General features: G+C 39.1%; 2 long non-coding RNA genes across 6 annotated transcripts in view; one reads left to right on the top strand and one right to left on the bottom strand.

Moving 5' to 3' along the window:
* Positions 1-19,941, top strand: part of LOC117673886 (uncharacterized) — a 119,569-nt gene that overhangs the window by 88,590 nt on the left and 11,038 nt on the right. The gene's annotated exons all lie outside the window — the stretch shown is intronic.
* Positions 1-19,941, bottom strand: part of LOC117673884 (uncharacterized) — a 45,386-nt gene that overhangs the window by 20,089 nt on the left and 5,356 nt on the right. The window contains exons 2-3 of one of the 3 annotated variants that reach the window (XR_015731675.1): positions 2,150-2,338; positions 1,530-1,902 (exon numbers count right to left, since the gene is read on the bottom strand). This is a non-coding gene — a long non-coding RNA (uncharacterized LOC117673884). Of the gene's footprint in view, positions 1-1,529; positions 1,903-2,133; positions 2,339-19,941 lie in introns of those variants that run through there. The other 2 variants (XR_015731674.1, XR_015731676.1) reach the window with 2 other exon arrangements.

Here is a 19,941-nt window from a genome sequence, read left to right as displayed (position 1 = left end):
GCAGTTCACAAATACTGTGTGCACTTGCAATTAAAATGTCTGCGATAGGAAAAAGAATAAAGGATGGTTAGAAAAAACTATGAAGCAAGGAAACCCACTGCCCTTTATTACAGTTAATGATTCTTCCCCCACTGAGCTTCACAGCAGAACTGAAAGAGGTTAAAAAGAGGGAAAAAAAGCATCACATGCCACTGTTTTTCTTTTATTCTTTGAGAGGAAAAACAGAATGTCCTGCCAGTCTGAAAGCAGGAAACTTAACGAATAAACACTTCATTCTTGGCACCTGGGGATCAGTGTTACCCCCAATCCCTTCCAAAAGATATACAAGTGTGGGAAGACTAGCATATGATTCTATGCTCTGTTCTTTGTAGAAGCATGGCATGCCATCCCTATAAGTTGCTCTGGGTATGTTCTAGAAAAGCCTTAGAAGGCATCTTCAGATAACAAGCAGTGCCTCTATCGATACAATTTTTGCAATTTATGTCCCTTTTCAAATGGTGGCTCAGTGATCTCACACCAGCTTTGCAGGAGACGAACAAGGAACACTTTTCAGGAGGAGATGAAAGTGAAAGCTATTTGCTTTCCATAAGGAAAAGAACCAAATATTACCACACGTAAAAGACTCATAAATGTGTATGGTGTTTTTTTTCCTGGCGCCTCCTTCATCAGATGCATCAAGTGCTTTCCTCCATAGCAGGGGTCTCCAACCTTGGCCACTTTAAGCCTGATGGACTTCAACTCCCAGAATTCCCCAGCCAGCAAAGCCTGGTGAACTTCAACTCCCAGAATTCCCCAGCCAGCAAAGCCTGGTGAACTTCAACTCCCAGAATTCCCCAGCCAGCATTCTGGGAGTTGAAGTCCTCCAGGCTTAAAGTGGCCAAGGCTGAAGACCCCTGTCTGCTCTACAGGATTGAATAGAAATTTGCATAGCTATAAAAGAGAAATGGTGAAGAATAGGTTCAAATGAATATAAGATGCAAGACCTGTTGCAATTCTTAGGAAAACATATAAGATGTGATAAGCACTTAAAGCAGCACTTTCTGAATATTTTTCTTTATTAATAAATGCCGAATATCAGAAAGTTCTTTTTATCCAATGTATGTAAAACACTTCAAGTCAATTTATCATAAATGCCTCTGTTATAATTGAGTAATAGCTTCACATGTTGTTACCCCCAGAAAAGCCCCTAGTTTTACCCAATTTTGTATAATTTACAAAATGGAGTTAAAGCATCTATAACTATTATAAAATTATTTTAAAATTTGATAAACATTTAAAAATTATTTTAAAATTTGATAAACATTTACAACATTTAGTTGTAATTCTTGGGGTTAGATAAAAATCCAGGATTCTGTTCTGAGCTTGAACAAGTGGTATCAATGTTTTTGATCTAGTCTAGCTCCAGCCATTTCCCTTTGCAATTCCTTTGCTGAGGAATGGCATCTGAGCAAGGTTGTGCTTTATGCTGTTTATTAGTTCCCAAAGGCTTCAATTATTTTATTGCAATATTTATTTATTTATTTATTGGTTTGATTTATATGCCGCCCTTCTTCGGAGACTCAGGGCGGTTTACAATGCGTTAAGCAATAACCTTCATACTTTTGTATATACCTGCTTAGTAGGGCTTCCCCCCCCCCAAAAAAAATACTTTGTATTTTTTAATACAAAGTCAGCTTATTGCCCCCACAAACCGGGTCCTCATTTTACCTACCTCAGAAGGATGGAAGGCTGAGTCAACCTTGAGCCTGGTGAGATTTGAACTTGCAGTAATTGCAGGCAGCTGGTGTTACTTAACAGCACTTTAGTCTGCTGCGCCACCAAGGCTCCAATACTGTGGTTACACCAGTTTTTAACTAGTGAAGCCAACTAAAATCTCAAAACTCACAGTCTTAAACCCCGGCTCTGAAAGCAAAAAAATTAAGTCAATATGGAGAAAATTAAACACATGATAGAAACACTCCCCTGCTGCCCCCCTCCCCACCCTGGTGCTGAAATATTTGACTACAAATGTGAGAGATAGGATCTTTCAAATTACAAAAGTCAGCAAGTCGGAGACCACATAAAGTCTTTTGCATCCTGCCATAAAAGAAGCTGTGGCGATTTGTGAATGTATTTTATGCTACCGCAACATACCTTTGCCCATCCATACCTTGTCTCAGGCCCAGGCACCAAGCAGGTTGATCAGCTTGTTGTTGTTGTTGTTGTTGTTGTTGTTGTTGTTGTTGTTGTTGCAACAAATGAATCTACAGCCATATCCATCAAAATGTAGAGATGACTTGAATGCTGCATTTGATCGTGCAAGATGGTATTCATTGATCTGAAAAGTGGGATTGTGCATCTGTGGGGAGGACGAGGAGGAGGAGGAAGAAGGGGAGAGAGAGAGAGAGAGAGAGAGAGAAAGAAAGAGGGAAGGAGGGAGGGAGGGAGGGAGGAAGGATTAAAAAATTAACCATCCCAGATGCAGAAGTATCTGATAATTCATACAAAGAAAAAGATGGATTTAACAGAAGAGCATAATGCATTGGTGATGTTTTATAAAATATTGTGCAAGGATTAGTCATAATCCATGCAGCTATATACCAAGATGTTGCCCTAGCAATTGTACAAGCGTACTAATGTGCTTTCTGAAATACTGTGCAAAACATGGGGAGACAGTTTGAATAAACCCAAGAATGGTGTTGATTTCAGTTCTCCTTGCATGCAAAAGAGGGCCTATACTAGCAAGCTTCTTGAGATGTTGGGTATTGTGCCAGTTTTCATGCTAATGTGCATCCTGAAAAGTTGTGCAAACCTTAGGCAAGAATATGAAGAAAAAACATTTCTTCATAAAGAAACAACACCAGGGGTGGGGAACCTTTTCCTGCTGAGGTTAGCATTTCCTTGGAAGTGACGTTGAGATCTACTTGCTATTGGTGAGCATAATCAAAGCCAGTGATCAACAAATTGTGAGCTTATAGTCAATCACTCCCTTCTCTCTCTTTCGCTGACGCTTCTTCTCTGCCCAGTGAGCTATGAAGGGAGGGAATGTCATTTTGTCAGCTGTTGGAACCGACTGAGCAGAGAGGTTTCCAAATCAGTCTGAGATCTGCTGGGAACTTATTGCTGTGGGTTTATCATCCTGTGACTGGCAAATTAATTTTATTAGACTAATTTCATTTAGAATACTACTCTACATTCCACTCTGTTTCTTCCTGAATCATCATCATCATCATCATGGTGATATTGGAAGAACTGTCCATCTGGGTTCAGTTCCAAGTGGGGAGAAAGACACTGGAAACATGGAGACTGCTTGGAAGGATGGTTTAATTGTGAAGCAGAACCACCAAGCACGTGTGATTCTGGGTAGCTGACCACATGGAGTGGAGAGAGTGTGTTATTTATACCCTCTCTTGGGCTTTGAACTTGAGCTTCCTGTTCCTGTGGCAAGGGCATGTAGTCTATTGGCTGTGAGACTCCCAGGGGGCTATGCAGGGGACACAGCTGAGGTTGTCTGAATTAAGGTTGGTTGAACCTTGCTGGGTGATGTAATGTCCCCCAGGTGATTTCGCAATGCAGTGAGTCTTACTGCTAGATGGGTAGAGGGCTAATCCTATTATGTCTTGAGGGTCATCACCCTGAAGCTGAAGTTCTAATTGTCTTGTAGATAGGCTGGCCCAGTCTTAATGGGCACCAAATATCTGCTGGGGGCAGAGAGCTGCAGGAAGCTGCTCTTTGTCTTTAAAAACATTTCTCCTTTTCTCATCCAAGGAAATATAATATTCTGCCTTTTTAATATTTCCTAGATATTTCATTCTTCTAGGAGAGGGGTGGGTGCTAACTTTCTACAGTGACAAGAGCCAAACATCTTAATTAGTTAACTAAAGTTTATTGGGATATGATAATATGATGTGATAAGGTGCTGGTAACCACTTTTAAGGCCCCCCCCTTTTTTTAAATTTGATTTATATGCCGCCCTTCTCCGAAGACTCAGGGCGGCTTACAATGTGCTCATGGGACCAGATTGGTCGAGGAACTGTCTCATCCCAAAGGGATTGGCCCATCCCACTTGCTCTGGCAGGAAAGGCCTGCTGCGAACTCTTCAGCCAAGGAATTTCAGTTTGAGGTCTAGGAAAAGAGCCTTCTGTCCCCCCACCCTCTGGAACGTCTTGGCACTGGAGGCGAGATCCATCTCCACTCTCCTGCCCTTCTGGAAGGGCCTTAAAACCTGGCTCTGCTGGTTGGCCTAGTGCCCTGAAAGAGGCATGCCATGCTAAAGGTTGTTGGTGGAATGAAAGGTAAAAGCTCACCCCACACCATTTTGTCCTCTCGGTTTTTAGCCTTTATTTGATTGTTCTTAATATTAATGTTTTTATATTTTATATGTTTATGGCATTGTAAGCCACCCACTTTGGCTGGTGAGATGGACAGCATATAAAGTTAACAAACAAACAAACAAATAAATAATGCAGCAAACAGTCATATGCAAGAAAAATTTCCTTCCAAAAACATAAGGTAAGGCAACATTTATATCTGTGTATTTTAAAAGTCAGTCTTTCAGATTGCTTTTGCAATTAGTCCCATATTGCAGCCATAGCACCACGCTCTTAAACTGGCTATAATAATAACAAATACCAGTAGTAATAATGGACTTTGCCAAACAAAATTATTGTTATTACACATGAAATTCAGGGGAGAAAATAATGAAGCAGAAAAATTAGACTAGGTTTAAAAACATGATGTCTTTCTTAATTTTGTTGCTTTTTTATTACATAAGATTTTATTACATAAAATTATTCATTTTCCATTCATTACCTTCATACTAAAATCACTGATATATAAATTGCTTTTTAATCAAGCATGCAAAAGTTAATTCGGCAACAATGTAATTTATATACAGGAAATTTTTAATGAGAAATTCTCCCTTAAACACAGTGGTGCCCACTGTCTAGGTATTTGAGGAAAAGTGTCTACTGAGTAAGAATAAAAATATGATAACAGTCACAAAGAGTTCTTAGTGAATTCAGTAATGTCAAATAGCTAAACTGATTGCATATTGGTTATTTCAATGGAGCCTTGAGCTTCAGTGTGTATATTGCATTCTTTGAAAAACAAAAAAAATTGCTCCGTGAAAGTACCAATTCAGCTTCCTTGTTGGATCTTGAAAGAAGTCCTAGATTGAAGGCAATGTATAATCCAGAGATCAGTAAGGCTGGTTCTGTAGTAGAAAGATTTTGCTCTCTGTAATCTAGCTCATTGATAAAAAAAATTGTAAAATGGGGATGGGTCTCAGACTAATTTCATTTGTTCATTTCAAGAACTGACTTTTATTCCTCACAGCTTTCTAGTCAGAAGAGAAAGAATAGGGTGCCTCAAGGGAGTATCAGACAGAGAATGGGTGTCCATATACCGGTATATATATTTCCCTCTAGTCATGCCACTGATTACCTTGAGGAAATGAAGTTCGGTACAGAAAAAAGATTGTCCATTCAATGTAAAAGTTAGATCCCTTATCTTGTTAATGTGCTTAACATGCATGATAAAACAGATGAATAGTTCCAGAAAGCTCGAGCAATTTAAATGTTATTTTAATATGCGTGGTCGTAGCTAAAAGACAGGCTAGAAGCTTATTCAGACCTTATTGTGAAAAGTAAGCTTTCTATAAAGTTTAGATCAAGGTATATTGCAGTGTCTCTCAACCTTGGGCACTTGAAGATATGTGGACTTCAATTCCCAGAGGATTCTGGGAATTAAAGTCCACACATCTTCAACTGGCCAAGGTTGCAAAAACATTGGTATAGAGCAGGGGTGTCAAACTCAAGGCCCAGGGGCCAGATCCGGCTCAGGGGGTGCTTCAATCTGGGGCATCCCTGGAAACAGAGAAGGACTGGCCCGCAGTGCCTCTGCCAGCAAAAACGGAACTCACAAGGGCTGCCTGCGGCCATCCTGAGCTCTGTTTTTGCTGGCAGTGGGTTGCAAGAGGCCATCCCAGCCATAAACTGAGGTTTATTTGAAAAATGAAAATGAACTCAGGAACTCATTTTCGCTGGCAGTGCACTCAGGCCACCACAGGCACCCCTGACACAAGTGATATCAAGCTGGCCATGCCCAGCCCGGCCCCCCGAGGTCAAACACAACCCTGATGTGGCCCTCAATGAAATCAAGTTTGACACCCCTGGTATAGAGGATTGCCCTAGGTACAGAAAACCAACGAGTACGGTTTAGATGGAGTGGAATAACACTTTGCAAGATTGTATGAGAAAGCTTTTAGTCTTTTCATGTAAAGTACCTTCATTCATTTCAATAAGACTAGGACATCAAGGGGTTTGTCACCAATGGAGCCATCTGGGAATATGCCAGTCCCTATTTCTTTCTCATACACACAAACATATAGGCACATTTTGATGGGAACACCTTCTTGGAAATAAATATCAAAACCACACGGGCAGAGCAAATTTGCCTTTGAATGATAGCTCCCCTCAAGAAGCCTCTTGACTAAGTAGGAAACTTGAATATTTTCAGTACTTAACATTCCTTTCTATGTGGAGAGCTCCCTAGAGAAGCAGTTGTGACATAGCGCAATATTTGTGTATGAGCCAAAGATTTGTACAGGACCTATTCTCATATGTCATTCACTAATATATCATCTGTGTTCTAAGAAAGGGAAAGGATTAAGGTTTCATATTATTTAACTATGTGAACAATAATGCAGGCAGACCAAATGCCTGTGTTTCAAATTGGGCAAAGAAGTCTAAAATACACTAAATGACCAACCATAGTCAGACCTTGCCTGGTTTTGTAGTGATCATTCATTCATTCATTCATTCATTCATTCATTCATTCATTCATTGAATTCATAGGCCACCGTCTCACCAATCAAAGTGTCTCTGGGTGGCCTTCACCATGTTTATTCAAAAGTAAAATAAAAAAAAAATTTAAAAAAAAAAAAAGACATTCAAATTTTCTATGTCTACTTGTTCTATTTCATTCAAAGATATAAGGAGTGGATATAACAGTCTCAAATTCTACTTGGGTTTTTTTGTGTATGTTAACCAGAAAGCATTTGGTTGAGAACATCAAATATTTTATTCATGGAAGAAAAATTAAATTGACTTAGGTCAAATTAATTTGAACGGCAAGCAAAGCAAATATAAAAAAAACTGTAAGAGGACGGGAACTGCAAATGGCTTACATAGAAACAACACCTTCCTGTGTTGAAAGATACCCTGTGCCAAATTAACCTACGGTTATTTGATTTTTTTAATATAAAAAAGGGAATTAAAAAACAATAAAATCCATTTTGCAACAATAACTCTTGTACTACCATCAGAAATTCTAATGCATTCTGAGAATGAAGCAGTAAAACAGAGGAAGAACATTTATGAGAAATTGGAGGGTAGATTGCAGTCAATATTTATTCAAGCACTGGTGAGATCCCTCTCAAATGAGGAGATGCTTAGCCTTTGTAGAGCAGGCCAGCTCAACTTAGATGGTTTCTTTTCAGTCAATAAGAATTGACCTCAAGATGTTTCCCTAGGAAGATGGAATATTTCCCTCCCACCAAACTCATTCTTCTCCTGCTAACATCTTATCATATAGATCAGTTGAACAGCAGTTATTCCAAGCAGAAACAATAAGAATTCAGTCACTCACTCACTCATACACACACAATTTTAAATAAGACAGAAAGTTGTTGATGGTAATTATATTACTAGCCTGCATAACTGCAGATGATCTCAAGGTGGGATATATTGTTAACACCATTAAATATTGAAGTTAATTGTCAGTTATTGAACTGACAAAGGAAATAATGTACCATGTGAATGAACTTGTTACAGACTTTTCAAACTTGTATCCTGCAAATCTGATTAAATTCAATTCTCATATTCGCAATACCTCAAAGGTACTATTTTGGGATAGATGTATGAAATAGATATAATAATGAAAAGAGACAGCCATGGTATTTCAGGGCAATTTTATTTTTTTTCCATTTTATGTTCTCAAGCGTCTTGCAAGTTGAGCTAGGACAAGAGATGATAATTCAGGCAATTATTATCTACACCCAATTATCTACAGCTACAAGGTTGTAGCTGTAGATAATTCACTCAGTTGATGACTGAGTGATGATTGAACAGCGCCATTCTAACCATAACATACATTTTCCCTCACCTGGTATCTTCCAATAGGTTGGAAGGCACAGAATTCAACACATTTGTACTCCCATCTTTGGCCTGAACCTCTAGCTTGAGGATTATGATAATTTTTCTCCCAAAAAATCTGCAAGGTTGAGACATTAGGTCATGCCAATTGATTCCACCAACCTTCTTTGCTATTGCAGTCATAAACCTACTTATGTGTAAACTGTTGATTCTAAGTTGAACACCTGGGAATTTGGGTCAACTTAAGAACTGTAGAGGCTGACCACTTTAGTAATGATTTTCCAGAATTATTGGCAGTTGCTCCAAGGGGATATGTCTGTCACCCTCTCTCTCTCTGTTGGGTTAATTACTATATTATTGTTGTTTTTCTTCGTTGCATAAAACAATTGCAATGAGGGAATTACAAGGGTGGGCCAAGATATCAACTGGTACCTTCTCATTGGCAAGTCAAGAGAATGCTGGTAAGTTCAGAGAAGCGATAAAACGCGCCAATGAAGATAATTTCACAACAATATGAAAGTGATACAAGGCAGTGGTGAAATGTAAAATTTGTTACTACCGGTTCTGTGGGCGTGGCTTGGTGGTGGGGGTAATATGACTGAGTGGGCGTGGCCAACTTTTTTTAAAAAAACTTTTAAAAGCATTTTTTCTACAACCTCTTCGGTTGAAGAGGTTGTAAAAAAAATGCTTTTAAAGCCTCTGACGATCCCAGCTGACTTGCCTGATCGGCAGAAGCTTTTTTTTTTTTTAAGCCTCTGACGATCCCAGGTGACTTGCCTGATCAGCAGAGACTTTTTTTCCCTTTAAAAACATTTTTTCTATAACCTCTTCAGCTGAAGAGGTTATAGAAAAAATGCTTTTAAAAGCCTCTGGTGATCCCAGCTGAACTGTGCGATCATCAGAGGCTTTTTTTTTTTTTTACTTTTAAAAGCATTTTTTTGGCCAAAGAGGTTGTAGAAAAAATGCTTTTAAAAATAAAAAAAAAGGCTCTGATGATTGCGCGGCTCAGCTGGGCAATGGGGGGGACAGGGATTTTTGCTACCGGTTCTCCGAACCACCCGCCTCCATCGCTACCGGATCGGGTGATCCGGTCCGAACCGGGAGCGTTTCACCCCTGATATAAGGGCTTCTGCAAGTGCCCAGAGCTTGTGCTAGAAGAGCAAACATCAGCTATTTCCAGAAGATGCTTCACAGTCCAGGAGGCAACGTGCATCATCCTAGAATAGTCAGCAATACATTAATGTGTTTTGACCGCACTGAGGCTATTTGTCCAATCATGGGACACAAATCAGCACTGTCATGTATGCTTAATGAATAAAGCTTATATTATGGAGCTGTGCTGAACTTCAGATTTGATAGGATACCACAGAAAGAGAGGTTAAGCCAAAGAACTGCAGACAAATGTTACATGGATGCCTTAGCAGAGTGGTGAAATCCAAATTTTTTTACTACTGGTTCTGTGGTGGGCGTGGTATGGCTTGGTGGGCATTGCAGCGGAAGGATACTGCAAAATCTCCATTCCCACCCCACTCCAGGGGAAGGATACTGCAAAATCTCCATTCTTTCCCCACTCCTGGGGGAAGGATATTGCAAAATCTCCATTCCCACCCCACTCTGGGGCCAGCCAGAGGTGGCATTTGCCAGTTTTCTGAACTACTCAAAATTTCCGCTACCGGTTCTCCAGAACCTGTCAGAACCTGCTTGATTTCTCCCCTGCCTTAGCACACTCCAAAGCATCTTTCTGTCTTTGAATCCCAAGTTTTGCTGTCACTATCTGGAAAGTGAATTCTAGTAAACAGCGAGAATTATTTCTAAATCAACAAAAACAGGATTAAAACCCTGACTTGTTTAGTGACATCTTGTTGATAAATCTGCCTGCACCAGATGGCCCAGTCAGGCTGAAGCCAATGGCCCAGCGCTGCTGCCTTTTGCTATTGCATGTTGATGGCCAAGCCCACACGTCTGATGCCTCCAGTGGCAAATCCTCTGACATATCAAATCCCCAGCTATGCTATTTTATCTATTTGTCTACGGGGGCCTTTTATGGGCTAGAGAAACAGAAGGATAAGGACTGTCTCCTAACAGTGTTTGTGGTGTGTGTGTGTGTGTGTGTCTTTGGTTATATGTGTGTGGAAGTTGATACAGATCTACTACCAACTTAGTTCTACTACTAAAAAGAAATTATAAGAATTGGCAGCCTTAACAACATTGATATCAGTAGGACCAAATGGCAAGAAAAGTTCATTTAAAAACACACACATGGCTTGGACCCTAATTTTTACTAAGTAAATAAAACTGAAGTTTGTGCTCAAAGAATAGTAGGCTTTCCTGCTTTTGTTTTCCTGTTTCATCATATCCATTCTCCACTACCATCACCACCACTACCCCAGCAGTAAGAGACTCTTGAGAGTTTCATATCTTTGCTGGACTGTAGATCCTCATTTCCCATAGTTTGCCTGGGGAAAGTGGCAGAGTAAGAAAGTCTAGCAGACAATGTGGAGGGGAAAAACATGGGTGGAAATGGGAGTTGGTCGAAATTCCCCTTTCAATGAATAGAAAATCAGCTTAAAGTTTAATCCCTTCTTTATCGCATCCTATTTATATCCTGCCCTTTCCCCAAGCGGCTCAAGGCATGCCACACAAAAGACACGTGAGGTAGGGAAGGCTAATGGGAGAGAGGCATTTGTGGAAGACAATTTAGTAAGCTTTGTGGATAGGCATGGAATTCCTGATGGAATGTGAATCCATCAGTTGTTCCATGGAAAAACATCCAGAAATCCATCTACTTTCTAACAACCTACAAAATGCTGTTTCCATAGCAATTCTCCACAGTGGGTCTGTGGAGTTCTCTTGTTTCTGTTGTCCTTGATTTCTATCCTGACCAATTCCCATACTGGAATGGGTTTGTTATTTAGAATAGTTATCTAGGTCGTGTTAGCTCTTTCCTATAGTAGGGGGCACATATTTTAGCTTCCCTGTTCTTTGCTCTTCCTAAGAGCAGCTAGATATCATTATATGTTGGGTAGGGGTCTTTTATATCTCACTTGACATGCTTTCTCTTGTGTTCCTTGAGTATTGCATTACTTCTAAGCTGCTGTGATGGCTTGAGTTGCTAACTTTATAATGAATATGAAAACAGGTTGGAGATGGTCCAACATAATGGACATAGATAGGCAATTGACATTCCCTTTACCCTTGAATCACTCTATTAATAAAATCTATGAGGCTATATGCTGCTTTAAATATATTCTGCTTCCAAGAAAGTTTCCAGCTTTCACTCATGGCTTGTATTTGAAAAAAAAATGTGCCATTAAACTTCAAGTGATCTTCTGGCTGTGGAACAAAATCCATGGACACCAAAGGACCAAAGCTGCTTTCTCCAGTACCTGCATTCTGTTCTTAAGTAATGTCAAATGGCATGAATCGGGTAGATTTGAGTCATGGACCAGTCTCTAATACATAATTCAAATGGTGCATTTCATGGCACTTAAGGAAAAACAAATCAAGGTATTTAAAACCTTTGTTTCAGCAAGCAACTAAAATTAAGAGCAGAATGTGGTCCATTAAACATGCATGACGATAACAAAGTGAGTAAAAGAGGAATAAAAGAGTGATAGAAACAATAATGGATTTATAAAAATAATAAAGATAGGGTAAAAAGCTAATAAATAAATAAGAAATCATCTTTGTCTCTCATTTCCGGACTGGCTACAAGCAGCAGCATCTTGCATTCTAGAACTTGCATTCTTGCATTCTTGCATTCACTGCTCCTAGAACAAGCATGGCTGAAGAAATCCAAAAGTTCAAAAGCAGAAAATAAGTTGGTATTGATACACTGATACAAAAAAGAGCCTTGGTGGTGCAGCAGACTAAAGTGCTGTTAAGTAGCACTTAGCTGCCAGCTGCCTGCAATTACTGCGAGTTCAAATGTCACCAGGCTCAAGGTTGACTCAGCCTTCCATCCTTCCGAGGTAGGTAAAATGAGAACCCGGATTGTGGGGGCAATAAGCTGACTTTGTATAAAAAAGAACACCACTTGGGGGGCGGGGGCGAAAGCCCTACTAAGCAGGTATATACAAAAGTATGAAGGCTATTGCTTAACGCATTGTAAGCCGCCCTGAGTCTCCGGAGAAGGGCGGCATATAAATCGAACCAATAAATAAATTAATAAATAAATATGCTCTCCAGTACGAAAATCTATCAAAATGTTTGCTATGGACAACCATTAAAAATGTCACCTCTCATTTACACTCCTTAAGATACAAATGGCACGATATATATTCAATGAATTGGAACACTGTTCATGTGATTCAGCTCCAAAACGTAGCAGAATAAAGTTCCTCAAACTCAGTCATAACTGGACAAATTGATGGACCTCCTCATTCAAAAGGAAATCTATAGTAGTTTAATAACTGATGGTTATGAGTTATATTCTGCTATATTTTTTCTAAACAGTACCCTATAGAGCAATCTTCTTTAACAATATGTCAGCAGTACTCAACTGCAGGTCCATAACAGTTTCCCATTAGGAACTAGGGCTGACACCACAGTTCTCATTAGTATTATTTTATTATTCTACTGATGTTATTTTATTGATTTTATATTTAAATGGGATTTTATTTTATATTATCTCTACTGTAATCTGCCCTGTGTCAGTTAAGTTTGGCAATACAGAGATGCAATAAACAAATCATTTTCATTGGAAGACTGGAAGGGAAGAATATCTCAATTCTCCAACATGCTGGTTTATTATAAGAAAAGGGCAGCAAGAAATGAGCAAAATCGATGTAATGAACGATGCTTAAATCACTTTGTCCTATACCTGGGAGCACAGTTCCAAGAGCCCTACAGAGAACTGACTTCCAAATTTCGACTCATAACATTTTAAAGCCAGTTGGAAAAACTGATCACATTCAATTTATATAAAATTAAATAAGGGATCTAATACCATCTGGCTAGTGGGTTGATTGCAATTCTTTGTGTAGCCTTAATTCCTTACAAATGTGAAAATGTTTTGTTCGGGATTGACTCAGAAATTAATGACCTTGCCAAGCTGGAAAGCCCGGGAATATTTGGTTCAGATGGTCTCCTTGGCAACCAATTTAGATGTCACATTCGCCTGCGTCTGTTCCTTAGAGAGATAACCAGGATAAAAATACAATCTTCAGATCATATGCTTTGGGGTAAGTCCGTGGGGCATCTCAGGCAATGCTGAAACAAGACTGTGGCCAATAGGTCATCACCCTTTAAGACCAGTTTCCGGATGCAATGTTTTAAATCATCCTTTGCTTCTAAACCAGAATCGCATTCCACAAGGGTTTTATAAAAAACATTCTCTGACTGCTTCGAATAACAGATTTTATGACCGCCCTGAACCACAAGGAACTGTTGTTTATTTCCATGCTTCCCACCCACATGGGTTTGCATTAGTTGTTTTTTTCTAAAGGATACTTTTGATGGGCTCTCAATGACATTCTCTGTGCAAATCGTGAAAAGGGAGTTAATAGCATTCCTCAGCAATAACTAAAAATGCTAAAACGAGAGCTCTGCTTATTCCAGATATCTGATCAGAGATAGAAACTGCAGTTCGACATGGAATACAGCTTTAGTTAGAGCCTCAGCTTTTATTAAATAAAAGTTGCAAGAGTAAATAGTCAAAGTAATAAGCCCTGTTCAGGTAATTTGTGCCAATTGCAATGCTTCTGGCTATTCCTTCTCTTCCTTTCCCTCTGTTTGAATCAACTTTTCCTTTCCTCATGATATCTCATTACAGGTAGTCCTCAATTTAGAACCATTCATTTAGTGATGGTTCAAAGTTACAAAGCACTGAAAAAAGTGACTTATGAACATTTTCCCACATGTATGGCCATTGCAGTATCCCCACAGTCATGTGATCAAAATTCGGATGCTGGGCAACAGACTCATATTTATGATCAATATGAGGCAAAACTCATTTAACAATTGTATTGTATAGCCACATAAATTTTCGGCTCAATTATGGTCGTAAATCTACCTGTATATAGAATTCAGCACATGTTAGAGAATTATTCGGGAAGTAAATCTTATCTGTCTGTCAGATCCTGTCAGAACTGAGCTCCTTATACCTTTCTTGCCCCTGGGACAAATAGGATCATAGAGAGTGAAAAGGTTCTGAGAGAAAAGATCTTTTGCTACTATGAGAGAAGAATGCTCTTGCCTTATGGATATTGGCAGGGGTGAAATCCTACCGGTTCAGACCGGTTCGGGCGAACCACTAGAGATTATGAGCATCAGTTCACCGAACCGGTAGTAATTACCCCTCCTTGGTCCCACCCACGCCCGGCCGGTCACCGCTCACCTCTTCCGGCCGCTCGATATTCCACAGAATTCAATGTTAAATGCAGCAGAGAGAATGCTAACTTTTCTCCCTCCATTCAGAATGGAGCTGCTGCAGCATGTCCCCTTTAAGATAGTCCCCAGGAGGGAGGGGGAGGGGGGGAGCAGCTGGAATGGAGTCATTTTCGTGAAAGGCAGGAAAATGGGGAAGGGGATTTTCCTGCCTGTCATCCATTCCTCAATCTCAGCACAGACTGAGGGAAGGATGGTAGGCAGGAATATTCTCCTCCCCATTTTCCTGCCATTCGCAACAAGGAGTGGTTGGGAGGGGAAGGGCCAGTGAGGAGCCCCTCGATGTGAGTGATGTTGGCCACGCCCACTTAGTCACATGACTTCTCCCCCAACAAGTCATGCCCACAGAACTGGTAGGGGAAATTTTTTAATTTCACCCCTGGATATTGGTAAACAATCACTTAATGATCTACAAGAGGTTTGAAAAGAATTGTTTTCAAAGATACCCAAACATACTTTGTTTTCAATGCTATATTAAAACTGGAATTTTTGCACTCGGAATCAGAAGCACCAAGGCACTTCTGGGTTGAAAGGATTAACTGGTGACATCACCATTGCCCTGAAGACGCTTAGTTGGGAGCTCGTTTTATGTCCCCAGGAAGAGCTGGAGTGAAGGATGAGAGCTCAACCATGCTCCACAGCAGCTCTCGGGTCTTGAACATGAGCTTGCTAACCTCCTGCCCAGCATTCCAACAACTTGAGCCACTGTGTTCCTTTAAAACTAGAATGATTATAGACTTAATAATTGAGAAGTGTTATGATTTTTAAGCTTCAAGCCTGTGCTCACTATCTGGAAAGTGAACTTCCCAGTAAACAGTGAGAATAAACAAAAATAGGATTATAATGTAAGGTGAGCATGGATTCAAAACCCAAATGAGACAAAAAATATTAAAACTGCTGAAAGGTATTCATAAAAGACAATAACTACTGGTTGTGAATAGAATCATCAGTTTCTCTAAGTGATCAATTCTTTTTGGCATAATTTTTTCCCTAGAATTTTTTACAACATGTTTATCAGAAAGGATTCATCAATACGTATCTATTAAATCCCTTGTTAAGAATGTGGTTATTGGGTCTTTGAGTAGCAAAGATAACAAGATTTTTAATAGAGCACAATTACCCTCTGAAGCTGTTTTATTTTCCTGAAACAGAACTACAAAACCAAATTACTTCCTGCAAGTTGATGAATATACCATAATGGCTTACTGTTTGCGCAAATAATCTTGAATGATGCTTTTTGTAGTGTTGGTATATTTTGCAGAACTCCTACTCAAGACATAAATGAACATTAATCTTCTAATGTGATTTAGCTCCTGGTTCACCATTTTTTTTTGTTCGTGGAGACAGTGGAATATTTGTAGGAGATAATATGACTGGACAAAGAATATACTGGATCTAAAAGTCTGAGTTTCATGTGTTTATATGTCAGAGAGCAGACCTTTTTATAGACAATCCTAGAGTTCATAGCAGGAGAACATAAATTTCCCTAGTCCAAGTGTAAGACACATCACCACACCAGAACTAATGTTGTCCAAGTCAGGCTGAAGGAGTTAGCAAGTTTTAGAAGTACAGTATGCTAGGATCCATAGGAATAAATTTTAATGTGTTTGTTTTACTAGCTTAATAAAGATCCTTCCTTCCTTCCTTCCTTCCTTCCTTCCTTCCTTCCTTCCTTCCTTCCTTCCTTCCTTCCTTCCTTCTCTCCTTCTCTAAAAAACAACTCTGGGTGGCTCTTCAACCAAAAAGCCTAATAGAAATCAATTGAATAATCTCAATTTCAAGTCAAAAAGACAATGGAAGAGAGGAGACACCCATCCGCACGTATTTTCTGGTTTATCTACACCTGACTGTAATTGTCCCAAATTTATTCTCTAGTTATATTGGGTTATTCTTTGATAATCTGTATTTCATTTCATTAGTTTCCTTTTGTTTGTGCTCTTCCCCCCCCCCCCGTTTTCTGGTTAAGACTTCACTCTTAATTTACTTCTTCAGAACAAAACGGTTCCTCAGAAGCACTTCTGATAAAAATATTGATACATGGAAAACAAAGAGAAAAATGGATTAGAAGACCATTACATATGAGACAAATTGCAAGGACCCTGTTAATTAATCAATGCAATTTGTTAAAAATCCATACAAAAGTAATATCTGAGCATTTCAATCTTGCAAGAGATTTCATCACAGATCTCCAAATGGCCATCTTGAAAAAAAGAAACTTTGCAACACAATTAAGCAAGACATTGCTGACCTCACACACATCAAATGTTTCAAGCTATCTGTAAAAGTCTAAACCAGGGGTGTCAAACCCATGTTGTCATGGCGGCATTATGTGATGTATTGGGACTTTTCCCCCGTCGCTAAAATGGACGTGGGCATGGCCAGCATATGACACATCCAGCCCATGAGCCAGGAGTTTGACAGCCCTGATCTAAACAAACACAGTGGATTGCATATATAACCTGTATCTGCATAACCACCATACCTTGCTTTGGTCTTCCTCGTCTTCTCTCCCATCTTAAATTAAATCCTATACCACTATAGCTGCTCTGTGCATTTGATGGAATAGCTGCAGCTTATGAAAATGTATGCTTTTAAATCAAATTTGCTAAGAATGAGGTGCTATCAGATTTCTTTTGATTTGGAGTACCATAGACTAACATGTCTCTCTTCATATAACTGTTAATGTATTTTGTAGGGAGAAAATAAAGATGTTACAAAGTCATTATTTTAACAGACAAAAGCAAGGAGTGATATGCACAGCCGATCAAATTAACCAAGCCACAAAGCCATCCCAATTGTGTTGGATTGAAAGTTGCTTTATTGGCCAGCAATTTAAAGCAAACAGAACCTTGAACTATGATGCAGCTCTTGTCTGTTTCTCCAACAGAAACAAATATAATACCTTCTTTTTTCCCCCACCATGGGGACCTTGAAAAGTAAATAAAATTTATTTTATGGTAGAATTAAATGCCACCAACTCTGAACTTAAGTGCAAGCATGATAGTTCAAGTTGTTAGACTTGAACTCCACTTAGTTCTTGTCTTTCTTCCTTAACATAGGTTAATATAACCTTTTATTCTCCATGCTTTGTAGAATATAAACACAATAAAGCAAAAGTCTCTTTCTGGTTGAGCTGAACTAGCAGCAGATGGCTGTTGCTTTATTCCAGGAGGTTTTCTGAGTGTTTCAGGCTATCTTACAGTTCTAATAATTTTTTTTCTGGAGAAATCCCATCTAGATACTTTTGAGACCTGACTCTGCTTAGCTTCCCAGCCTAGAGAAGGTCAGCCATCTATTAGACATCCTAAGGCCTGATAGTACATTTTGCACTTTAAATAGTCATATATTTCATCTCCTGATAGGTGGATACTTTTTTTTAACCATTACTTTCTATAGCTGAAGAAAAAGAACCTAGCCCAAGTAGCACTGTGTCTTTTCTATTCATGTAAGATCAAGATGTTTAATTATCTTATTCATGAGATGGTTTGCCTTATAGACAGTCTGAGTAATATCATCACTGCTGGGTATTAACTGAACACAAGGAAATGAAAAAAATTGCAAATGGTTTTAAGTGCCAGAACATTTCATTCAAAACATTTAATGAGTGCTCCTTTCCAACACTCTGTTCAAACCACAGCTTCTAGGCAACCACAGTAAATTTATAACATTTATGATTTCTATCTTCCTCTAAAACCAACCTATGGTTTGTTAGATTGATGGAAAATCCTCTATATCTCCAACACCTCCAGAGTTTTGGTAGAAGCCTATAAATCTCACTATTATTCTCATCACCATCATTACAATATGGATCAGTTAACCCAATTCTGTCCTAGATGAATAATAATTCTTTCGCAAAAGGATTGAATCATGACATTTAAGCTCCCACTGAATCCTGGTTTTGCTTTTCAAATCTAGGACAAACATATCCATACATTACATATCCTTATTATTAGGCTAGTCTTTTTCAAATCTCTAATCTCCTGGACTAATAGGCACTGGAATTTTGTCATTTGCAAAGGTCCTTCAGTTGAATTCCTTGAAATTCCTTCCACCTGCATGCTATTTCCCATTCTAAGGCAACATAAGACATCTATTCTGTGCAAATAAACCACAGCATTTGCTTAACAATTATATGTTCATCAAGAATCATAAGGTACAACACTTAATGATAGTCATAGGGTACAAATAGGCAATCAAGAAACAATATCAATATAAATCGTAAGGATGCAAGCAACAAAGTTTCAGTCATACAGTCATAAGTGGAAGGAAATGAGTGATGGGAATGATGAGAACTACTACTACTGAACTACTAATGAAGGTAGAAATCACATGAACCACATGGAGAGGAGAGAGAAGCTAAATATATATTTAGCATTTGAGGTTGGAATAACTCTACATAACCATAATGCTCAATAAGAAGCCCATCTCAGAGTGACAGCAGGCCATTCATGTTAATTCCCAAGGAGTTGGTCTGATACTTAGGGGATATTTAATTTTTCCAGTGCACCATTTGTGAAACTTTGGCTACTGGTCATGACAATAGAAATCTAGGGGATATATCAGAAATGCTTTAAAAATGTTCTTGTTTGCTTTTGACCTTCACAGCTTTTCCACTTGTCTAGGTACTATATCCATACTTGTGCTTTCCTCTGCATTTTTTCCTCTGACCATTTTTATTTAGTTTTAAAGGGGGTGGGGGAGAGAAACATTGCTTTTGACTTTTTATTTTTCAGAAGGGAGAAGAAGGAGGAGGAAAAAGTACTGGTAAAACTATTATAGGTCAGATGTGACATGTCCTGATGGAGTGGTCTGTAATTAAAAGTACCAGGCTCCACAGTAGCACCTTTTCCCACCTTCCATCAATCAGATCAGCTCAAAAGCACAACTGCAAAAAAAAAAAAAAAAAAAAAAAAACTTATGAAGCAGCCTGAGAATGAATTTGGAGAAAACAAAGCTCCCTTTTTCAAAGGAGGAGAAATTCTTTGGAAAACTGAAAACGCAAGAGTTCAGTGCTGTATTCGCCTACATCTATTGGTGCCTACTATTTGAGACAAAAGAAATAGTATATAACTTGTATAGTTAAAAAAAAAAAAAATCAAAGGCCACTGCAGAAGTTAACAGTTTTGTTACCCAGTCCTCACCCTGAGATCTATTTTTCTTCTGTCCCTGCCTCTTTATCTTATGTAAGCATGTATAATCCCATATTACAAGGACTCGGCCTCCATGTGAGGGTCAGGCATCTGACTCCGGTTGTTGCCAAAGAGGGAGATTTGGCTGAACACATGCCAGGATGAAGCAAGGCGGGGTGGGGTATGGGTGAGGGAAGCAGAGACATGCCTTGCAGCATAGAAGGAAGGAGGCATTCCCCTGCCCCCCCCTCCAACAACAGAGCAAAAATGAAAAAAAAATTGAGCTAAAC

This window comes from Pantherophis guttatus, chromosome 2 (genome assembly GCF_059756535.1).
Source record: "Pantherophis guttatus breed Tessera chromosome 2, ASM5975653v1, whole genome shotgun sequence".
In the NCBI taxonomy this organism is placed as follows: domain Eukaryota; kingdom Metazoa; phylum Chordata; class Lepidosauria; order Squamata; family Colubridae; genus Pantherophis; species Pantherophis guttatus.
Note: the sequence above shows the minus strand (reverse complement) of the source record. Positions and strands in the feature narration are given on the sequence as shown.